Consider the following 20,153-nt stretch of genomic DNA (forward strand, 5'->3'; position numbering starts at 1 on the left):
TGGTCGGCCACAGGGTGTGCATTTGTCCCAGAGATGTTCTCTGAAACGTTCTGCAAGTTGCTGTCCTGTCTCCCCAATGTAGAGGAGACCACATTGAGAGCAACAGACACAGTAGATAAGGTGTTTGGGTGTGCAGGAAAATCTCTGCCGGATGTGGAAGGATCCTTTGGCGTCTTGGATGGAGGAGAGGGGGGAGGTGTGGGTGCAGAGTTTACATGCAAGGGAAGGCGCCAGGAGTGGAGAGTGGGTTGGTGGGCAACGTCAACCTAACTAGGGATTTGCAGAGGTAATGGTCTCTGTGGAATGCTGAAAGTGGTGGGAGGGAAATACATGGTGGTGGTCTGACTATCAGTGGCAGAAATGGAGGACAATCTGTTTTTTCCAGCTCCACATTTTATTGACTCTGACTTTCCAGCATCTGCAGTCCTCATTATCTCCAATCTCCTTCTCAGTGGACCCTTGGTTCCTTAACATCTCTGGAAAATGGTTTGTGTACTGTTTTGTGAAGACGAAACCAAAATATGTGTTCAATTTCTGCTACTTCTTTGGGGGTCTTCTTTGTCATGGAGTCATACAGCATAGAAAGCTTATTTTCTATTTTACCTCTCTCGATCTCAACCTGTTCGTCCACTTTTGCTGAATTCGGGTGGCACGGTAGCACAGTGGTTGGCCTCACAGTGACAGAGACCCGGGTTCAATTCCCACCTCAGGCGACTGACTGTGTGGAGTTTGCACAATCTCCCTGTGTCTGCGTGGGTTTCCTCCGGGTGGTCCGGTTTCCTCCCACAGTCCAAAGATGTGCAGATAAGGGGAATTGGCCATGCTAAATTGCCTGTTGTGTTAGGTGAAGGGGTAAATGTAGGGGTATGTGTGGCTTGCGCTTCGGCAGGTCGGTGTGGACTTGTTGGGCCGAAGGGCCTGTTTCCACACTGTAAGTAATCTAAGCTGGTTCCAGTCCTCTGGCTTGATGGTTTTTCTGGCTGATTTATATACTTCCTCATTCCATCTGATATGACCCGAATTTTGTTTGTAAGCCATGGTTGAGCAATGTTTCTTGTTTTATTTTTGCACCCACTGAAAGTAAATAATTATTGTAATTCATGCACATGTTCCTTAAATATTATCGGTTATCTATACACTGCCGGTTCTTTTTGTAAGGTTGCCTACTCCACCATTGCCAATTTGTGCTTCATACTTTCATAGTTTCCTTTATTTAGATTAAGGACCCTACTTTCACATTCAATTTATTCACATTTATATCATTTTATGGTCACCCATTCCCAAAAGATCCTGCATAAAAGGCTGTTAATTAATCCTTTCTGATTGCAAAGTACCCAGACTAGTCTAGCCTGCTCTCTAGTGGGTTCCTCATTGTATTGGTCTAACATAATATTGTATACATGCCAGGATATCCTCTTCCACAGAATTATTGCTGGTTTGGTTTTTGCGATATATATCAAAAGTCACCCATGATTACTGTTGTACCCATTATGCATATGTCTTGAATCTGTTTAATGTCTTTTCTTACATCCTGCTTTTATTGGGACCTATAGACAACCCTTGCCAATGATTTCTGCTCCCTGAGATTTTCTAACTCCATCCATACATTTTCCACATCATGATCCTTTCTCCTTTATTACAATACCCCTGGATGTTCAGTTCCCATCCTTGGTCAACCTGCAGCTTTGTCTCTGTAATTGCAACTCATATTGGCAGCACGATGGTTCAGTGCTTAGCAGTATCTGTGTGGAGTTTGCTCATTCTCCTTGCGTTTGTGTGGATTTCCCTCGCTTGCTCTGGTTTCCTCCATCAGTCCAAAGATGTGCAGGTTAGGTGAATTAGCAATGCTAAATTGCCCATAGTGTTCAGGGATGTGAAGGCTAGGTGCATTAGTCAGGGTAGATGTAGAATAATAGGGTAGGGGAATGGGTCTGGGTAGGATACCCTTTGGAGGGTCAGTGTGGACTTGTTGGACCAAATAGCCTGTTTCCACACTGTAGTGTTTCTATGATAAATGTGAATATCTATTTGCGCTGTTAACTCACCCGTCTTATTGTGAGTGCTTTGCGCTTTAATACAGAATACCTTTACTTGTCCTTTTAATTTTATTAGTCATCTTTGCTTTATTTTGCACAGTTATCCCATTTTTTGCTCGTCTTTTTTCTGCCTTCACCATTCACTTCTTACTTTCCTGTCTTTTATTTCTATCCTTGCTTTTCCCTTCTCTGTCTCCCTGCTCAGATTCCCATTCTAATTTAAACCCCACTGAGAACATTGGTTCCACTTCTGCTGTATCCTATTCATACTGGTCCTATTTTCCCCATGATCTCATGTCTCAGGAATCTACACTTCTCTGCAGTATACCATTTCTTCAGCTGTGTACTCATCTGATATTTCTACATTCTCCAGCATTAATAATTTTGAGATTTTATGTCCTAACTTCCTATACTCAGCACAGAGTCATAGAGATGTACAGCATGGAAACAGACCCTTCGGTCCAACCCGTCCATGCCGACCAGATATCCCAACCCAATCTAGACCAACCTGACGGCACCCGGCCCATATTCCTCCAAACCCTTCCTATTCATATACCCATCCAAATGCCTTTTAAATGTTCCAATTGTACCAGCCTCCACCACTTCCTCTGGCAGCTCATTCCATACACGTACCATCTTTTGTGTGAAAAAGTTGCCCCTTAGGTCTCTTTTATATCTTTCCCCTCTCATCCTAAACCTATGCCCTCTAGTTCTAGATTCCCCCACCCCAGGCCAGAGACTTTGTCTATTTATCCTATCCATGCCCCTCATGATTTTATAAACCTCTATAAGGTCACCCTATAGCCTCCGACGCTCCAGGGAACACAGGCCCAGCGTATTCAACTTCTCCCTATAGCTCAAATCCTCCAACCCTGGCAACATCTTTTTAAATCTTTTCTGAACCGTTTTAAGTATCACCACATTCTTCCAATAGGAAGGAGACAAGACTTGCACTCAACATTCCAAAAGTGCCTAACCAGGGTCTTGTACAGCCGCAACATGACCTCCCAACTCCTGTACTCAATACTCTGACCAAAAAAAGGAAAGCATATCAAGCACCTTCTTCACTATCCTATCTACCTGCGACTCCACTTTCAAGGAGCTATGAACCTGCACTCTAAGGTCTCTTTGTTCAGCAAGAAGAAACCTGAATTGAAAGGCAGAGTGTATAGGTATAACCATTTCTCCACTTTCATAGTGGCAGGACAAAGCACCACCTAAACAAAGCTTGCCTGCACCATCAAAGGTTTGGAAAAAAGACCATTCCATTCTGCAGCTGATCAAAAAATAGTGAACGGTGAAGGTCAAAATCTATTCTTTTTAGAAGTTACAGATTTCAGGAACACGTATTATTATTAATGGCAACAAAACTAATTTTGAATTATAAATGGGGCAGCTTTTTCTATTCTTTAAGATTTCTATTTATGGTACAAACATAATACCTACAACTGTGTTCCATTCAACTTCGGGGTTCAGGAGATATTGCAATCAGAGTGAAATGGTACAATGAGGGCAATATTATCAATACTTCTGTATTATTTCTGTTCATGATAAGAAGTGGACTTTGCTGGCTGAGTCAATATATTGATTGCCTATCCCGATACACATTTGAGAAGGTGATGGCTGTTTCACTGACCAACAGCCATATGTTGGCTTGGGCAGAAAGAGACATAGAGAGATCTACGAGGATTTTGTTGGAAAGCTATAACATATGCACAATATTTTTACCTTTCCCTTCTGGACCTTTTCCCTGTCCAGAAACTAAACACTCATAAGGAAGAGCTGTTTTTTTTTCTTTGTAAATAAACCCATCCCCAATTAAACAATCACCAATTAAGCAGTTACAATCTGAGTCTACCAGAGGCAATGTTACAAAAACCAAAACAAAAAAAGGGGAAAACAAGGGAGTGGTCTCAATAAAAATGCTGTTGGTGGGATAATAATATACCCTATGGTATCAAACTATTTCTAAAGGCTTCAGGTTTGCCAGTGGACACTATGAAGTCCCTATCCAAAGACATGAAATTGAGGCAGGCCAGCAGGAATTATGGCCAACGTCATAGCCTCCTGTCTGAATCTGTCAGTGTCTATGTGAGCCACGCCCTTGAGACGGTCCTTTGACTTGCCTGCCTGCCTTCTCTACACCAGCTACTTTAAGATCTTTACTACAGGCAAGTGCAACCAAATAGAAGGTTTTTAAAAAGATAATTAAACAGGAGGTGCAACCTTCCATAATCTATATACATGTGGTCCACTGATTGCACGACACTGCAAAACAAAAGAACTCAGCTGCCCTGGTGGGATTTGAACCTGTTCCCCAGTGAGTAAACCTGGTGTACTTGACTCCCGATGCTGTAGTGTTTCCTCAGCATGCAACTCTGAAGAAGATATGAATGAGAAATTCAGTTCATTGATTTTCTCTTCATGAAATTGTGCTGGGCTGGATGCTGGAGTTTTCTCTCTTGACTCAGTTTTTCCTGGATCAGTTGAATCCGTGTTCCGAGGAGTAAGTATCAGCAACAATCTGCCTTAATCCATTGATGGTGACGCTACAGTTAAGAAAACACACCAATGCCTCTACTTCCCCAGAAACCTAAGGAAATTTGGCATAACAACAATGATTTTACCAAATTTTATAGATGTACCATAGAAAGCATCCTAGCCAAAAGCATCGCAGCTTGGTATGGCAATTGCTCTGCTTAAGACCATAAGAAATTACAGAGTTGTGAATGCAGCTCAGTCTATCACACAAACCAGCCCTTCCTCCATTGACTTCTCCTATACTTCCAGTTGTTTCGGGGAAGCAGCCAACATAATCAAAGACCTCTCCCACCTTGGTTATACTCTCTGGCACCCACTTTTATTGGGCAGATGATACAAAAGTTTGAAAACGTGCATCAACAGATTCAAGACCAGCTTATTCCTGGTTGTTATTAGACTCTTGAATGGGTCAGTCATAGAGTTGATCATTCTCTGCACCTTCTCTGCGGCTATAACACTATGTATTCTGAAATCTGATCTACTAACTTGATATATAAGGTATGATTTGTCTGGATAGTACCCAAAACAATAACTTTCACTGTATCTGGATGCATGTGACAATAATAAATGTCTACAAACTTGCTTGAGTTTTTTGAAGAACTAACAAAGACGATTGATGAATGCAGAGCGGTACATGTGATCTATATGGACTTCAATAAGGCGTTCGACAAGGTTCCCCATGGGAGACTGGTTAGCAAGGTTAGATCTCATGGAACACAGGGAGAACTAGCCATTTGGATACAGAACTGGCTCAAAGGTAGAAGACAGAGGGTGGTGGTGGAGGGTTGTTTTTCAGACTGGAGGCCTGTGGCCAGTGGAGTGCCACAAGGATTGGTGCTGGGTCCACTACGTTTCATCATTTATATAAATGATTTGGATGTGAGTATCAGAGGTATAGTTAGTAAGTTTCCAGATGACACCAAAATTGGAGGTGTAGTGGACAGCGAAGAGGGTTACCACAGATTACAACGGGATCTTGATCAGATGGGCCAATGAGTTGAGAAATGGCAGGTGGAGTTTAATTCACATAAATGCTAGGCGCTGCATTTTGGGAAAGCAAATCTTAGCTGGATTTCTACACTTAATGGTAAGGTCCTAGGGTGTGTTACTGAACAAAGAGATGTTGGAGTCATAGAGATGTACAGCATGGAAATAAATCCTTTCCATGCTGACCAGATATCCCAACCTAATCTAGTCCCACCTGGCAGCACCCGGCCCATATCCCTCCAAATTCTTCCTATTCATATACCCATCCAAATGCCTCTTAAATGTTGCAATTGTACCAGCCTCCACCACATCCGCTGGCAGAGTGTAGGTTCATAGCTCCTTGAAAGTGGAGTCGCAGGTAGATAGGATAGTGAAGAAGGTGTTTGGTATGCTTTCCTTTATTGGTCAGAGTATTGCGTATCGGAGTTGGGAGGTCATATTGTGGCTGTACAGGACGTTGGTTTGGCCACTGTTGGAATATTGTGTGCAATTCTGGTCTCTTTCCTATTGGAAGGATTTTGTGAAACTTGAAAGCGTTCAGTAAAGATTTTCATAGGTGTTGCCAGGGTTGGAGGATTTGTATGATAGGGAGAGGTTGAATAGGCTGGGGCTGTTTTCCTTGGAGCATCAGAGACTGAAGGGTGACCTTATAAAATGATGAGGGGCATGGATAGGATCTGGACTGGGGTGGGGGAGTCCAGAACTAGAAGGCAGAGGTTTAGGGTGAGAGGGGAAAGATATAAAAGATACACAAGGGGCAACTTTTTCACACAGAGGGTGGTATGTGTATGGAATGAGCTGCCAGAGGAAGTGGTGGAGGCTGGTACAATTGCAACGTTTAAAAGACATCTGGATGGGTATATGAATAGGAAGGATTTGGAGGGATATGGGGTGGGTGCTGGCAGGTTGGCCTAGATTGGGTTGGGATATCTGGTTGGCATGGACGGGTTGGACCGAAGGGCCTGTTTCTGTGCTGTATATCTCTATGACTCACTCCCTAGGACCTTACCATTAAGTGTATAAGTCCTGCTAAGATTTCCCAAAATGCAGCACCTCATACCAGAAGCATACCAAATGCCTTCTTCACTATCCTATCTATCTGCGACTCCTCTTTCAAGGAGCTATGAACCTGCACTCCAAGGTCTCTTTATTCAGCAACACTCCCTAGGACCTTACCATTAAGTGTATAAGTCCTTCTGCCACTTCTCAGCCCATTGGCCCATCTGCTCAAGATCCCGTTGTAATCTGAGGCAACCTTCTTCGCTGTCCACTACACTTCCAATTTTACAAACTTAATAACTATACCTCTGATGCTCACATCCAAATCATTTACATAAATGACAAAAAATAGTGTATCCAGAACCGATCCTTGTGGCACTCACTGGTCACTGGTCACAGGCCTCCAATCTGAAAAGCAACTCTCCACAACCACTCTCTGTCTTCTATCTTCGAGCCAATTCTGTATCGAAATGGGTAGTTCTCCCTGTATTCCATGAGATCTAACCTTGCTGACCAGTGTCCCATGGGGAATCTTGTCGAATGCCTTACTGAAAGTCAATATAGATCACGTCCACTGCTCTGCCCTCATCAACCGTCAATCAAGTTTGTGAGACATGATTTCCCACACACAAAGCCATTTTGACTATCCCTAATCTGTCCTTACCTTTCCAAATACCTGTGAATCCTGTCCCTCACAATTCCCTCCAACAACTTGCCCACTACCAATGTCAGGCTCACCTATCTGTAGTTCCATGGCTTGCCCTTGCCACCTTTCTTAAATAATAATACCATGTTAGCCAGCTTCCAGTCTTCTGGCACCTCACCTGTGACTATCAATGATACAAATATCTCAACAAGAGCTTCCCACAGAGGTCTAGAGTACACCTGATTGGGTCCTGGGGATTTATCCACCTTCATGGGTTTCACGACATCCAGCACTTCCTCTTTAATAAGGGCATACTGATGCCGTACAGAAGCACCTGTCTATTTCCCTTACTAATGTGTCTGTATCACTATAGTCCTGTCCCTCTTCTTCCCTCTTGTGCAGCAGATGGACCTGCTAGTATTCCTGAGAAATTGTGTCCTAATAGTATCCAAAATGATAAATCTTCAGGAAAACTAAAGTATTTCAGTGAAGATGGCTTTGAGTGATTAAGAGCCTTGAGGTTGGGCATTTTGTTTTTGCATCTCTTGTTAGTGGACTTCAAAAACCTTTTGAGGAGATTGCTCGTTTTGAATTGAAGGTAGCAAGGTCCTGGTGGGGTTAATAGGATGAGGACCTGGGTCAGCAGCAGATCTGAAAAATGTATTTGAGGACTGTGGGACAGTTATCCTTTGCATCCCCTTCATTATAGAGTCATAAAAAGTCATAAAGCAGTCCCAGACTATTCAACCTCTCCTTAAAGCTCAAATCCTCCAAGCCTGGCAACATCCTTGTAAATCTTTTGTTCGAATTCACAGGAGTATGATCATGACACTTGTCCCTAAAGCAACCTTAGGTATAAGTAAATCATCAGTCGTTTTCTGAGGGCCAATCATTTAGATTTTTACAAACAGTTTGGCCGTTGTGGTGACATTGATGCTTTCTACAAGGTGACAGAGTAAAATGTCTGTTCAGCACTTGCTGTCTCTACGTGTACATCTTCAGATTCTGGTCTATCAATCACTTCAGGTACACACCTCTGGTTGGAACCCAGGTGGTCTTTATTGAAGTTTGAAGATGCTCCTTGCACACAGTCTGCTTGGGTCCATGCACAGCTCTTTGTAGCTGCATTGGCTTCTGTCTTGTGCACTGCCTCTGCCAACCACCTTTTTTGCCACATTCCTGGCAACATTGGTTGATAGGAAATCACACCTTCTACATGTTTGGGTGTTCCACAATTCTTCGAAGAGAAAGTGAGGACTGCAGATGCTGGAGAAAGAGACAAAAATGTGTTGCTGGAAAAGCGCAGCAGGTCAGGCAGCATCCAAGGAATAGGAGAATCGACGTTTCGGGCATAAGCCTGAAGAAGGGCTTACGCCCGAAACGTCGATTCTCCTGTTCCTTGGATGCTGCCTGACCTGCTGCGCTTTTCCAGCAAGACATTTTCAGCTCTGTTCCACAATTCTGTCGACCACTGAGTTTGTACTTAGTCCCTGCATGCTTTGTTGATCCATGAAGCTTGCTTTGTACTTACATCTCATTGTAGCTGTTAATGGCATAATTAAACTTGCTATTTGCTCTGGCACTGTGCTTTCTGTTCTTCTTATTCTGTGTGATATTGTGACTGTAACAGGAGCAGTTTGCTGGTGATCACGTCCCACTACTTCATGAGCCGTGACTAAAGTATACTTCTCTTATTTAATCACCAAAATACGGAAGTTGTTTCTCTTGGTTACTGTTACCCAGGACAAAGGAGATTTTCACAGGTTTCTGTAATAAGCTGTAAAAAAAGGACTTGTTTATTATAAAGAAACTTATCCTTACAATAACTGGCAAAACTGGTTAACAATTAAGTTACTAATCATAGAAACATAGAAAGTTGGAACAGGAATGAGCCATTCAGCTCATCGAGCTCACTTTGCCATTCAGCATGATCATGGCTGATCCCATAACTCAGTACTACATTCCTGCTCTCTCCCTGAATACCTTGACACATTTAGTGTTTGACCCCTCAGCCATTATCATCATTATCCAGTCTGTCCTACCTGTCAGAATTATATATGTTTCAGTGAGACCCTTGGGAAAAAAAACTAATGGATAAAAAGACTGATATACCCCCTGTTCCTGATGGATTGCATTCTTGGATTTTAAATGAAGGAGCAACAATGATGGTGGATGAAGTGGTTGTATTTTTTCAAGAATCTTTAGGTTCTGGAAAATCCCCAGAGGGTTGGAAAATTGCCAATATGCTATCTTTATTCGAAAAGGGAGGGAGATTAAAAAAATAAATGACCATAGGCTTAATACCTGTTAGTTTCAAATGTTAAGAGTTTATTATAAAGAATGTAATAGTAAAGCATTTATAAATAAATAATATGATCAAGCAGATTAAGCAGTGTCAGCATGGCTTCAGGAAGGGAAAATCATGCCTGGCAAATATATTACAGACGTCTAAGGATGGATATACTGGCTTTGGAGGCAATCCAGAGAAGGTTCACCAGGTTGATTCTGGATGTGCTTGGTTAAAAGGAGAGGTTGAATAGTTTTGTTTGTGTTTACTGGCATTTGGAATACAGGGAGGATATCTTATTGATTCTTAGTGGGTTTGACAGGTTAGGTGCAGAGGTGTTTTTCCCGTTTGGTCCTGGATTCTCCTGTGAGGTCATAATCTCAGCAAAAGGGGTCATCCATTTAAGAGAGAGGTTCAGAGGAATTATTTTTCTCATGGTGTGCTGTGGAGACTGGGTATATTCATGGCTGACGGACACATTTTTAATTGATAAGGGAATCAAAGGTTATGGGGATAACGCAGGAATGTGGTGTTGAGATTAGTCAGATCAACCTTGGTATTGTATGCTGGAGCTGACTTGATGGCCGAATGGTCTACGTCTGCTCCTAAATCCTATGTTGTTATGTTTTATCCCCTCTCATTCTTCTGAACTCCAGTGCATACAGGCTCAGTTGACTTGATCTCTCTTCATAAGTCAAACCTGGAATAATTTTGGTGACCCATCACTGCACTTCTTCTGTGGTAAGTATATCTTAGGGGTACTTGAACTTGAAATACAGAAACTTAACACACGGTGCAAAAGATAATGGAATGTTGGCTCTTATTTCAAGAGAGTTGGAGTAAGGAAATCTTAGTGCAGCTGTCCAAGGTGCTGGTGAGACCATATCTGGAATACTGTGAGACGTTTTGGTCTCCTTATTTAGAACATAGAACAGTACAGCACAGTATAGGCCCATTGGCCTTTGATGCTGTGCTGAGCTTTTATCCAACACTAAGATCAAACTAAATTACATACCCTTCATTTTATTATCATCCATGTGCCTATCCAAGAGTTGCTTAAATGTCCCTAATATATCTGACTCTACTACCACCACTGGCAGTGAATTCCCTTCACCCACCACTCTCTGTGTAAAGAACCTATCCACAACATCTCCCCTCCTTCCTCCAATTACCTGAAAATAATGCCCTCTTGTGATCGCCATTTCTGCTCTGGGGAAAGAATCTCTGACTATTCACTCAATCTATGCCTCACATCATCTTGTACACACCTATCAAGTTGCCTCTCACCCTTCGTTCCAATGAGAAAAGCCTTAGCTCCCTCAACTTTTTTTCATAAGACATGCCCTCCAGTCTAGTCAGCATCCCAGTAAAGCTCCTCTGCATCCACTCTGAACCCTCACATTCTTCCTATAATGAGGCAACCAGAACTGAACAGAGTAATCCAAGCATGGTCTAACCACAGATCTGTAGAGCAACAGCATAACCTTGTGGCTCTTAACCTCAATCTCGCTGTTAATGAAAGCCAACATATCATACATCTTCTTAACAACCCTATCATACTGGGTGGTAACTTTGAGGGATCTATGGGCATGGACCCCAAGATCCTTCTGTTCCTCTACACTGCCAAGAATCCTGCCTTAACCCTGTATTCTGGTTTCAAACTCAACCTTCCAAAGTGAATCACTTCACACTTTTCCAGGTTGAATTCCATTTCTGCCATCTCAGCCCAGTTCTGCATCCTGTCAATGTCCCATTGCAACCTACAACAGTTCTCCATAATATCCACACCTCCACCAACCTTTGTGTCATCAGCAAACTTACTAATCCACCCTTCCACTTCCTCATCCAAGTTATTTATAAAAGCCACAAAGAGCAGAGATCCCAGAATAGATCTCTGCGGAACGCTGTCACCAAGCTTCAGGCTGAATTCTTTCTATCTAACAGCACCCTCTGTGTTTTATGGGCCAGCTGATTGTGTATCCAGATGGCCAGATTTCCCTGTATCCCATTCTTCCTTACTTTCTGAATGAGCAGAGCTTATCACACACCTTGCTAAGGAAAGATATCCTTTCATTGGAAGCAGTTTAGAGATGGTTCATTCGGATGATCCTGGTTAGGAGGGATTGTCTTATGAACAAATGCTAAACAGGTTGGGACTCTACTCACAGGAGTTTAAAAGAATCAGAGGTGTTTTCATTGAAACATATAGGATTTTTAAAGAGCAAGTTAAGTGCTGAGAGGATAGTGATTTTTGAGTAGATTTGTAGCTCAGCTTGATGATAAATCTGTAAGTTCGCTTGCTGAGCTTGAAGTTTTGTCTTCAGATGTTTTGTCACCATGGATAGGTAACATCATCAGTGAGAGTCTCCGGTGAAGCACTAGTGGCATGTTCCTCCTCTCTATTTATAGGTCTTGATTTCTTAAGGTGGGTGATGTCATTTCTGGTTCTTTTTTTTTCAGGGGAATGTAGATAGAATCTAAATTGATGTATTTATTGATGGAGTTCTGGTTAGAATGCCATGCCTCTGAGAATTCTGTTATGTATCTTTGTTTCGCCTGTCCTAGGGTGTGTGTATTGTCCCAGTCAAAGAGGCATCCTTCTTTGTCTGTATGTATAGAAACTAGTGATATTGGATCGTGTCTTTTGGTGGCCAATTGGTGTTCATGTGTCCTGGTGGCAAGTTTTCTACTTGTTTGTCCAATGTAATGTTTTTTATGGTTCTTGCATGGTATCTTGCAAATTACGTTGGTTTTGCTGGTCGCTGTTTAAGTCTGTTTGTAGGTTTGTGGGCTACCATGATGCCAAGGGGTCTGAGTCTTCTGGAAGTCATTTCTGATATGTCTAATGTAAGGTAGTGTGGCTATAGATCTCGGTTGCTTTGTGTCTGCTTGTTTAGGTTTGTTTCTGAGGAATCAGCGGATTGTGCTCATTGGGTGCCTGTTTTTCTTGAAAACGTTGTATAGATATTTTTCTTCTGCTTTTTATAGTTCTTGGGTACTCAATAAACACCTCAGAACATACCACCAGCCCTTCACCAGAGACTCTCACCAATGATGTTACCTAGTATGGTGACGAAACATCTGAAAACAAATCTTCAAGTTCAGTGAGCTAATTTACAGACTTGCTGAGAGAACGTTTCGCTTCATTCTAACATCTTATATGGGACTTTACTCAAAGCTTTCCAAAAACCTAAATAAAATACATGCACTGGTTCAATCTAACCTATTCTGCTTTTTATGTTCTGAAAAACATCTCTGATAGATGTGTCAAGCAGTATTTGGAACCAAGTTATTTTCCCCATTGCCAAACAGAAATCCTTTTGCTACCAGCTTCTTGAAAGTTAGTTCCTATGACTGATACAGCAACTGTGTACTGTGTACTGAAACAGCAACTTCAGTTCAGGGAGTGTTACTAGGTTACTGTCAGCACTTAGGCTCCATTTCTTCCAAATCCAAAATTGTCAAGCAATTATAGAACATAGAACCCATCTTTTCAAAAGCTTTGTGTCCTGTTGCACTTATTAAGTTGTTGGGCGATTTCATTTTATTCCAGAATGCCCAAACATATTCCAGTTCCTCCTGCTCCTTAAACGTGAATGTGAATTCCTGCCAGTAAGGGTTTCCTACACTTTGGTCACAAGTTGAAAACTCTTGCCAGCTATTTCTTTGTCAAAACCTGAGTAGGTGATGGTGCTTCAGCACACTCTTCCTCTTTGGCTTGTTGATTCTTGAGCTGCATTAAGTACTTGCTGGACAATTCCACTCCTTGGAATTCAAGTAATTTCACCATATATATTAGCCTCAAACTTCATCAAAGCTAGATTCCCTCAGCAGGGTGATGATTTAATGTGGAACCTCAGGGACAGTGTCCTGAAATTCTTTTTTGCCTCTGACACCTTTGCCCCAAAGTTTCTGCCACAGATTGTTTAGGCATGTCAATCTGATTAAGTCCCACGAATCAGTGTTTGAGGATTTTAAATCTGCGTCAATTTCCCTCACTGGTGCATTCTTGCCATGAATTGGTAGGAGGTACTGCAGCGATAGTAAGTCTTGAATGCTGCTTTTGCTGTCTGATCCATTGGTCGTGTCAATTTGGGTAGCAGGAAAAGCATTGGTGAAGTTTTCAAAAACTTAATTGAGTTGATGGGAAGACCTGGGGAAATTATCCAATAATGGCAATATTTTACAGTACAGATTTTCTCTGGCACAACATGGAATGGCATACTTAAGGAACTAAAAAACCTATTACCTAGGCTTTCTTTTTTCAGTGTTAAACAACACATCAGTGCTCCTTGGAATCACTCCACAAAGCCCATGTTTCCCTGGAGCGTTGGAGGCCTTACAAAATTATGAGGGGCATGGATAGGGTAAATAGGCAAAGTCTTTTCCCTGGGGTCGTGGAGTCCAGAACTAGGGGGCATAGGTTTAGGGTGAGAGGGGAGGGGAAAGATATAAAAGAGACCTACGAGCCAATTTTTTCAAACAGAGGGTGGTATGTGTATAGAATGAGTTGCCAGAGGATGTGGTGGAGGCTGGTACAATTGCAATATATAAGAGGCATTTGGATGGGTATATGAATAGGAAGGGTTTGGAGGGATATGGGCCAGGTGCTGGCAGGTGGGACTAGATTGGGTTGGGATATCTGGTCGGCATGGACGGGTTGGTTCGCAAGGTCTGTTTCCATGCTGTACATCTATGACTCTCTGACTCTATTCAGCCGCCCCTCATAGCTCAACATCCTTATAAATCTTTTCTGAATTCTTGTAAGTTTCACAACATCCGATAGGAAGGAGACCAGAATTGCAAGCAGTATTCCAAAAGTGGCCGAACAAATGTCCTATACAGTCACAATATGACCTCCCAAATCCTCCACTCAATACTCTGACCAATAAAGCTAAGCATACCAAAAGTCTTCTTCACTATCTTTTCATCCTGCAGCTCAATTTTTAAGGAACTATGAATCTGCACTCTCTTTGTTCAGCAACACTTCCCAGGACCTTGCCATTAAATGTGTAAGAGGGCAATGCTTCTTTTATATTCGAAGTTTAGAAAAGTAAAAAAAAATCCTCTTTTTAAAGGGCTTTGTTTTACATTGCAGAAGTTTATTTTTTGAAACGCCGACCTCCTTAAAAGAAGGAATTTTGTTTTTGTTTTGGGGAGTCCTACAGGTGATTGACTCTGGAGATGTTTTACTCTTCAAGGAATTTGTTGAAGGCGAGTCATTTTTTATTCAGTTTATCAGCTAGGTGATTGATTTTACTTAAAATTTACATATTTGATGTAATTTTAGTTTTTTTTCCATTTTAACAATATTTTCTGTAGGTAACAAATGATAGTGTTTATATCACGTGTTATTGAAAGTTCCGGTTTTTAGGTTTAATGTTATGAAAGGCAAATGTGAGGTATAGAGTGAGATAGATAGCAGATTTTGAAAAGTTATTATACTGCAGGGTCAGTCAGATAGATGGGTGACTGTCAGAAAAGGTGAGAAGGTAATTCAAAAGTCTCCAGTGGCTATTCTTCTATCAAATAGATATTCAGTTTTTGGTACTGTTGAAGGGGATAGTCTCTGAGGAAAACAGAAGGGGCAGTCAGTTATTGGGCACTAGGAGTAATTCTTATGTTAGGCAGCATTTGACAACATTTAATAGAATTCTTGTTATAGGGAACTATCCTGTTAGGAGGAAAAACAGGAGATTCTGTGGCAGTGAGCGTAAATTTAGGATGGTTTGTTGCTTTCCTAGTACTCAGATTAAGGACATTTCTCAAAGTTTCAAGCAGACTGTTAAAGCTGAGATTGAGGAGCCAGAAATTAATGTACATGTTGGTAGCATGACATTTTTAGGGAAAAGATTAAAGTATGATTAAAGATTAAAGTAAGGATTAAAGAGTGAATTGAAGAAGTTAGGTAGAAGATTAAAAAATAAAACCTTAAAAGTGATTTCTGGTTTATTCCCAGTGTCAAACTCTAATGAGTTAAGGAACAAAAGAATAAAGGAGATAAATTAATGGCTGAAGCAGTGGTGCACTTTTTGAGGGATTCAGGCTTTTGGACAATTGGAATGCCTTCTGGGATAGAAAAGTCCTGCTCAAAAAGGCTGGTCTAATCAGTGACTCAGTGGTTAGCATTGCTGCCTCACAGCACCAGGGTCCCAGGTTCAATTCCAGCTTTGGGAGCATGTCTGTGTTGAGTTTGCACATTCTCCCTGTGTCTGTGTGGGTTTTCTCCCACGTTCCAAAGATGTATTGGCCATGCTAATTAGTCAGAGGGGGTTGGGTTGCTCTTTGGAGGGTCGGTGTGGACTTGTTGGGCCAAAGGGCCTGTTTCCACACTAAACTAGAAAGGGACCAATATCTCAGCAGGGAGATTTGCTCATAGCATTAAGGGAGACTTTATATTGATGGACAGGGGAATGGAGGAATTCTAAGTAGCCGTGAAAATAGAAAACTTGATGGAAAAGGTTCTGAATGTGACAGTAAGAAAGGCAAGAGAGAGAGAGAGAGTATGGAGTAACTCTGAAGAACTAAATTGCATTTATTTCAATGTAAAAGATCTTACAGGTAGGGCTGATGAACTCAGGGCATGTTTAAGAATATCAGATTGGGACATCATAGTTATTAAGGACATTTCTCAATGTTTCAAGCATATTGTTAAAGCTGAGATTGAGGAGCCAGAAATTAATGTACACGTTGGTAGCATGACATTTTTAGGGAAAAGATGAAAGTAGTACAGAGTGAAATGAAGAAGTTAGGTAGAAGCTTAAAAAATAAAACCTTAAAAGTGATCTCTGGTTTATTCCCAGTGTCAAACTTGAATGAGTTAAGGAACAAAAGGATAAAGGAGATAAATTAATGGACACGACTGGCAGTTCAATGTTCTGGGTTTTAGATACTATAGGAAGGATACAAAAAGAGGCAAGAAAGGATTTAGGGTGGGGGGCGCATTTTTGATTCAAGAAAGCATTACTGTTGTGACGAGAGATATTTCTGAAAAATCATCCAGTAAAAGTATATGGGTAGAAACTAGAAATAAAAAAAGAAAGATCACATTGATGAGATTATACTCTGGACCCCCCAACAGTATGAGGGAAATTGAGAAACAAATGTGTAGGGAGATCTCAGATATACGTGCGTATAATAAAGTTGTAATAAGGGGGGATTTTAATTTTCCACACATTAACTGTGGCTAAAGATTTGGATGGTGATGAATTTGTTAAATATGTTCAAGAAAAACTAGATATTCTTTTGGGTAACAAGGCAGGGCAGGTGACTGAAGTGGGGGAACTCTTGGAATCTAGCGATCATAATTCGATGAGTTTCAAAATGGTTATGAAAAAGGATCAGTCTTCCATAAAAGTTAAAGTTTTTAATTGGAGTAAGGCAAATTTTAATGATATGAGTCAAGAACTTTCAGAAGTTGGCTGGAGAAGACTGTATGTAAAGGAATGATTAAAGGGAGGCTTTCAAGAGTGTGATGAGGAGAGTTCAGAGGCATTACGTTCCTGTTAAAGTGAAGGGTAAGGCTGGTAAGATTAAGGAACAATGAATGAATAAAGATATTGAGGTTCTAGTCAATAGCCATTTGGATACAGAACTGGCTCAAAGGTAGAAGACAGAGGGTGGTGGTGGAGGGTTGTTTTTCAGACTGGAAACCTGTGACCAGTGGAGTGCCACAAGGATTAGACCTGGGTCCACTACTTTTCATCATTTATATAAATGATTTGGATGTGAGCATAACAGGTATAGTTAATAAGTTTGTAGATGACACCAAAATTGAAGGTGTAGTGGACAGCGAAGAAGGTTACCTCAGATTACAACGGAATCTTGATCAGATGGGCCAATGGGCTGAGAGGTGGTAGATGGGGTTTAATTTAGATAAATGTGAGGTGCTGCATTTTTGGAAAGCAAATCTTAGCAGGACTTATACACTTAATGGTAATGTCCTAGGGCGTGTAGCTGAACAAAGAGATCTTGGAGTGCAGGTTCATAGCTCCTTGAAAGCAGAATCGTAGGTAGATAGGATAATGAAGAAGGCGTTTGGTATGCTTTCCTTTATTGGTCAGAGTATTGAGTACAGGAGTTGGGAGGTCATGTTGCGGCTATACAGGACATTGGTTAGGCCACTGTTGGAATATTGTTTGCAATTCTAGTCTCCTTCCTATCGGAAGGATGTTGTGAAACTTGAAAGGGTTCAGAAAAGATTTACAAGGATTTGGACAGGGTTGAAGGATTTGAGCTATAGGGAGAGGTTGAATAGGTTAGGGCTGTTTTCCCTGGAGCGTCGGAGACTGAGGGGTGAGTCATAGAGTCATAGAGATGTACAGCATGGAAACAGACCCTTCGGTCCAACACGTCAATGCCGACCAGATATCCCAATCCAATCTAGTCCCACCTGCCAGCACCCAGCCCATATCCCTCCAAAGCCTTCCTATTCATATACCCATCCAAATTCCTTATAAGTGTTACAATTAAGTGTACCAGCCTCCACCACTTCCTCTGGCAGTTTATTCCATACACGTACCATCCTCTGTGTGAAAAAGTTGCCCTTAGGTCTCCTTTATATCTTTCCCCTCTCACCCTAAACCTATGCCCTCTAGTTCTGGACTACCCAACCCCAGGGAAAAGACTTTGTCTGTTTACCCTATCTGTGCCCCTCAGCCTCCAACGCTCCTGGGAAAATAGCCCCAGCCTGTTCAGCCTCTCCCCATAGCTCAAATCCTCCAACACTGGCAACATCCTTGTAAATCCTTTCTGAACTCTTTCAAGTTTCACAACATCTTTCCGAAAGGAAGGAGATCAGAACTGCACGCAATATTCCAACAGTGGCCTAACCAATGTCCTGCACAGCCACGACATGACCTCCCAACTCCTGTACTCAATACTCTGACCAATGAAAGAGAGCATACCAAACGGCTTCTTCGCTATCCTATCCACCTACACCTCCACTTTCAAGGAGCTATGAACCTGCACTCCAAGGTCTCTTTGTTCAACAGCACTCCCGAGGACCTTACCATTAAGTGTATAAGTCCTGCAAAGATTTGCTTTCCAAAAATGCAGCACCTCGCATTTATCTGAATTAAACTCCATCTGCCACTTCTCAGCCCACTGGCCCATCTGGTCACGATCCTGTTGTAATCTGAGGTAACCCTCTTCACTGTCCACTACACCTCCAATTTTAGTGCCATCTGCAAACTTACTAACTCTACCTCTTGGGCGAGCATTCAAATCATTTATATAAATGACAAAAAGTAGAGAACCCAGGTCTGATCCTGTGGCACTCCACTGGTCACAGGCCTCCAGTCTGAAAAACAACCCTCCACCACCACCCTCTGTCCTCTACCTTTGAGCTAGTTCTGTATCCAAGTGGCAAGTTCTCCCTGTATTCCGTGGGATCTAACCTTGCTAATCAGTTTCCCATGGGGAACCTTGTCGAACACCATACTGAAGTCCATGTAGATCACATCTACTGCTCTGCCCTCATCAATCCTCTTTGTTACTTCTTCAAAAAACTCAATCAAGTTTGTGAGACATGATTTCCCACGCACATAGCCATGTTGTCTATCTCTAATCAGTCCTTGCCTTTCCAAATACATGTACATTCTGTCCCTCAGGATTCCCTCCAACAACTTGCCCACCACTGAGGTCAGGCTCACCGGTCGATAGTTCCCTGGCTTGTCCTTACCACCCTTCTTAAACAGTGGCACCACGTTAGCCAACCTCTGGTCTTCTGGCACCTCACCTGTGGCTAGCGATGATACAAATATCTCAGCAAGAGGCCCAGCAATCACTTCTTTAGTCTTCCACAGAGTTCTAGGGTACATCTAATCAGATCCTGGGAATTTATCTGCTTTTATGCATTTCAAGACATCCAGCACTTCCTCCTCTCTAATATGGACATTTTTCAAGGTGTCACCATCTATTTCCCTACATTCTGTATCTTCCATGTCCTTTTCCACAGTAAATACTGATGCAAAGTACTCGTTTAATATCTCCCCCATTTTCTGCGGCTCCACGCCAAGGCCGCCTTGCTGATCTATGAGGGGCCCTATTTTCTCCCTAGTTACCCTTTTGTCCTCAATGTATTTGTAAAAACCTTTTGGATTCTCCTTAATTCTATTTGCCAAAGCTAACTCATGTCCCCTTTTTGCCCTCCTGATTTCCCTCTTAATTACGCTCCTACTGCCTTTATACTCTTCTAAGGATTCACTCAACCTATCCTGTCTATACCTGACATATGCTTCCTTTGTTTCCTTAACCAAACCCTCAATTTCTCTAGTCATCCAGCATTCCTTATACCTACCAGCCTTCCCTTTCACCCTAACAGGAATATACTGTCTCTGGATTCTCGTTATCTCATTTCTGAAGGCTTCCCATTTACCAGCCAGCCCTTTACCTGCGAACATCTGCCCCAATCAGCTTTTGAAAGTTTTTGCCTAATATCTTCAAAGTTGGCCTTTCTCCAATTTAAAGCTTCAACTTTTAGATCTGGTCTATCCTTTTCCATCACTATTTTAAATCTAACAGATTTATGGTCATTGGCCCCAAAGTGCTTCCCCACTGACACCTCAGTCACCCTACCTCTTGCATTACACCTCTTCCCACCATACCTCTTGCAAAAATGCCATCCGGTATTCCCAATTCCTCCACCTCCGCCGGA

The sequence above is a fragment of the Chiloscyllium punctatum genome, chromosome 22 (assembly GCF_047496795.1).
Source record: "Chiloscyllium punctatum isolate Juve2018m chromosome 22, sChiPun1.3, whole genome shotgun sequence".
NCBI lineage: Eukaryota > Metazoa > Chordata > Chondrichthyes > Orectolobiformes > Hemiscylliidae > Chiloscyllium > Chiloscyllium punctatum.